Here is a 5,264-nt window from a genome sequence, read left to right as displayed (position 1 = left end):
TTTATTAATTTCAAAAACGAATCTTACATAAATGATATAATTCCCTTACTATGAATATAAAATTTATTTTTATTATATGAATACAGATACTTTAAAAGGTTTATGTATGATAAATAGTATTTAAATTAATATATTACAAAGCCTTCAACTAGCTTTAATTTTACTATTACTAAAATTCATTTCATAGTGCTATATATTTTTCCGGAATTTTCTTAATTATATTTGGAACCATATTTTAAAAATCGATAAATAATTCTAATTTTTCTACCCTCATGTAGTCTTTACTATTCAGAATCTTTTGTTTAGTAAATTCACATCAGCAAAATCTATGATTTTTGCCACACACGTCTAGAATGATGAACAGTGACAGATGTATTGAACAGAAACCGGGATTTATTCTCTTAATGATCGTTCGGTCGTTTGACTACATACTGCTGTGTTCTGACTAGTCTCTTTAATTAATTTTTTGCAATTGTATTTGATGATCACGCACAATACTCACATTAAGTAGTATTAGTCTTTCATAAATAATCTGTTAACCGCCAAAATTACATGATTTCACTGAATATTCATTTTACTATGCTTTGTAAATTTAATAAGTGCTGTGCTTCATTGATTCGTAAAGCACTTTAGAATATTATCTTTACCAAATCAATGATTAATATCATCTTACCATTGATTATTATAATCACCTTCATGAAGAGGCTTAAATCACATGAAAATTTATTTCTTAGTTTATCTCCATTGATTTAATAAATCTGAATAAAGTGTTGGAAATCAAAAGATTCAACCTCATGTTTCTTTGTTGGCTTACATAAATCATAAAAAGTCTATATTTTTGAGTATTATCGTCCATTCAAAGCATAATTATTAAAACACATTCTAGATTTTGATGTCCTTTACTTAAATTTCAATTTTTTTTAGCTCCCAAATAAATAAAATTCTATTTAAAATTTGTTTTAAATGTCATTCGATATCCAGTAAATTGTTTATTTAATTGTAATATTCTAAATGCTTTCAAGATAAAAAATCTGTATAGTTAAATCCCCATTTTGAATGGTTAAAAGGACATTTAAGTTGGATTTCTTTGAGATTGAAATTCTATACGGTAATATGCACTCCAAAATAATAAACTGTATCGCCAAAAGCAACAAGAAAATAGTTAGCTATAACCAAATGATGAAATATTTTGAAAGTAATAATTTTATAAAAGAAGGAATATTGTTTGTTTGCAATAATGATACACATCACCAAATCATATTCCAGCATTTACCATTGTTTTGTGACTATTTTAAAATACCACTTCTTTCTCTGAAAAAAGGAAGTAAACCCGAATTGGAAACTAAAATTGGAATTAAAAATATACTTCTTGTTTTTATTCCTAAAGATGATTTGCAGTATGAAAAGGTATCCATAATATCAAAGGCAAACATTTGAGTATATTATTTAAAGTTCACGTTGGCAAATAAAATTAATATTTCGTATAAATTTTTACATCCAATTCCTACTATTGCAAGACTATGTTTTTGTTTTATTACGAGTATATAACTATTTTCAACCACAGAAAATAATATATGCCCAATTTTTTTTTAAACTATTTCTTACCATATTAAACGAAAATTAGAACCTAGAGCCCAGTATTATATAATTCACGTAAAAAAATTACTTATTATAACGCTCTTTTTAATGGTGGAAAATAAATGTTTGAAACAGCTATAATAAACAAATTCAATTTTTTTACACTTAGGCGTTATCATTAGTATATATTGCGACATAGCATGGCTTTTCGTATTTACTAAATAATTTGCTTCACATGTCAGAATCGCTTTTTATATATAGATCAAAGTTAATTATAATGAACAGATAAAATTTTGTTTCCATGACTCCGATACGATTAAAGATATCCAAAAGATGCTATATACTATATAATAAATTATATATTAATTGTGATATTTAATGTCTAAAATTAATATATGGAAATAATTATAGAGCTAAAAAAAGTAAAATTTCTATTATAATTAAATAAATCTTTTTTAGCATGTTACAAAATATCATAAGTCGTATAATAAAGAATTAGGACTGCCAACTGAAGCGGAAACATACGCACAAACAATAGGAGAGGAAGGAACTGAACTAATTATTATTCAGATAAGAAGAAGCATCGAAAAAGATTGTAAATATGATGAGGTTCTATGAAAACACAAGCAAATTTGTCTATAATGGAATCCAAATTTTTGTTCGAACAACTATAGAAATTCTAAATTATAATTAACACATAAATAAAATCTAATTTAATAGCATGTATCGAAGAGGATATAGCCAAGAGTATAGATATGATCTTCCTAAGAGAAAACAATCACATTATGCTTGATAGGAAATTCTAAAATTAAAATACCGTAATTAATTAATAAATAAAACACTTTTTATGATGCAAAAAATTATAAATCTCCTAATATTTTTATAAAATTATCCAATATTTTTATATTTAAAGCAGCGGAACCTTAATGCATTATTTATATACTGAATCGAACGATGTTTTATAAAAATAAAAATTAGAATATTTATTCGAAAAAAAGTGGAAGCACATATTATGATTAAACTTTTATATATTAATAATTTTAAATTATCTATCTAGGATGGAAAAAATACCCAGTTGCTTTTATTATTTTATAATTTTTAAAATATTTAAACGCGAAAAAAAAATTATATAGAATTCCAAAGAATTTTCTTTAGGGGTGCAGCTTTGGTAATTTTTGTTTAAAAAGGTTATGGTTGCACAATACAAATTTTTAAAAAATTTTAATTGATTTAAACAACAAAAGTTAGAGCTTACTCTTGTTATAATCTTTTATATATCTCTATACTTTTATTTCAGTCAAAAATATAAACATATCGTTTGTCAATAAATTATTGGCCAACAGCCCCCATGTATCATTACGTTATAAAAATTTATAAATACACTAAAGAGCATAAAAATGGTTTTAGTTTCTCATGTAAAAACGATTTGTAATATTTTTATCATCCCACGAAAAAATTTAAAAAGAACATAAATTTTTATTTTTTTTCTTCAAGTTTTAAAATCCAGTAAAAATATATATTATTTATTGATATAGGAAGCTCACTTTAGTTTCTCGTAAATATAGAAATGCGGCATGTATGTATATATATTATTTATATATTGTATTTATTTCTTTAAAATATTTTTTTTAAATATAACCTTCTCACATGCCATTCGGTATACTCTAGACGTATAAAAAAGATAATTTTATATGCAAATATAAGATATGTCGCGACTTTAATTCAGATTCAATTGAATTCTCTATAAAAATAAACATTAATCAATCTAAAGAATATGTGACATAAATTCTCACGACACAAATTTTATATAATCAAAAATCATGGCCAAATGATAACCATGTCCATGAAATTAAAGAGATTTCATAATTAATTTATCAAAATTTACAATATAAGCTATCTAAAATTTTATGGGAAATCTATCAGACGCCTTGGTAGCTTATTTACAAGGATAATCGATACTGCAAACATTTTTCACAATTTTATAAAAAATCAAACTAAAAACTAGTTCATTGTCTGCATCGAGCGAATCTGTTTATAATCTTTTTGAATAGCTTGATAATTATTAAAACTATAAATAAAATATTTTAAATAATCTCTTATATGAAAAGAAATATATCTTTATATTAATATTAATAACATCTTCAATTACAAAAATAAACTTGAAATCAATTTAATTATATTATATTTTTTCATTATTTCAAACTACATAACTTTCTTCATTTTATCTATCTATGAGTAGAAACAATGCTGGAAATAAACAGCATAAGGATTATCTTCTTTTGATAATAAAAACTTATATGTGTTTTGCACATATCATCTTGCCTAAGATTCTTATTTATCAGCATAATAGAATAATTGAATTAGATAAACATATTATAGGCATTTATGCAAAAAGAATCCTATATTTCGATTTGTTCAATATAATACACTTTGAATTGATTTTTTTATTATTTAAGAATAAATTTAGACTTCATTTATGGATCCAAATCTGACTAAAATTGTATATTTTATATTATATCATGATTTGGGGCTCTAAAATTAGTATTCTATTATATTCGATCCTATTCGCCCTTCTTTTAGGATGACATTTTTATTATGTTATATATTTTATTTACTCTGAAGAACCGAGAGTTTTAATTCATGATATTAACATAAATAAAAAATACAATAATACCTTGGAATAAAAATTTATTATATTTAAAGGGTTGAGATTTTTTTTTGTATTTAGATCTTTTATTATCATTTCATTTAAAATTTTGTGAAGCACTGTGATTCTAGCGCAATATTTATAAATATCGTATTTTGCTAATCGGGATTTTTTTCTTTAATTTTTATAGCATGTCAACTTAGAATCTAGATAAAACAACGTTATTTTTATTTTAAGCACAAAAGATTTTCATTTTTTAAAATAATTGTTAGGATGACCATTTAAGTTTTTAATACGAAGTTAATTTCCCTTTATTTCTGTGTAATGTTAAATATTGCAAGTAAAAGCTAAAAAATTTTATAGTTCAGTTTCATGAGTTATAAAATACCTTTTCTTCAAGAATTATCAACTAATATCGCTTTTTATTTTTGCTAATTTTATTTTTTAACTTTTATGATAAAATTTAACAGATGCACCTGTTATATAGATGTTAAATTTCAAGTAATCTAAAATTACGAAAAAAAAATCACGAAATATTTTTTAAAAGTATATTTCCTTGCGTTTTTTCATAATGGGCAAAAAGGGCATACATTTTGGAAATTTAGTAACATAAGAAAATATAATGCTTTTCTGTATATTATACGTAAACATGGTACAAAATAAAAAATGTATGCTCAGACTTTATTAGAAAAAATTCAATAAATTTATTGCTTCAAAGTGGCTATGGAATTTTTTTTGATGATTCAAAATTTAAATTATTGTTGTCATTTGTTTTTTAGATATCGCAATCAAATTTTGGCTTAGAAATCTACTAAAGAAAACAGCTAGCAATGATAAAAATTAAAATATATTTATTTTGCTAAAATTTTATTAAAAGGTTATTAATATCCAAGATTAATTTATCATATTCTTGTTTAATAATAAGATAAAAAATGACTTTCAGCGATTTCTTATATAAAACTTATTGAATTAATAACAAGCAGGTTGAATCAAGATTCAATCCCAGTAAATATTTTTTTCAACATAAGGAATAAAAACA

General features: G+C 23.3%; 1 pseudogene; it reads left to right on the top strand.

Moving 5' to 3' along the window:
- The first annotated feature begins 275 nt into the window (after positions 1-275).
- On the top strand, positions 276-450 carry LOC147065029 (small nucleolar RNA U3; annotated as a pseudogene).
- Positions 451-5,264: the final 4,814 nt, after the last annotated feature.

The sequence above is a fragment of the Rhyacophila brunnea genome, unplaced genomic scaffold, assembly GCF_057557595.1.
Source record: "Rhyacophila brunnea isolate RB1 unplaced genomic scaffold, BYU_Rbru_1.0 scaffold_62, whole genome shotgun sequence".
Taxonomy (NCBI): Eukaryota; Metazoa; Arthropoda; class Insecta; order Trichoptera; family Rhyacophilidae; genus Rhyacophila; species Rhyacophila brunnea.
Note: the sequence above shows the minus strand (reverse complement) of the source record. Positions and strands in the feature narration are given on the sequence as shown.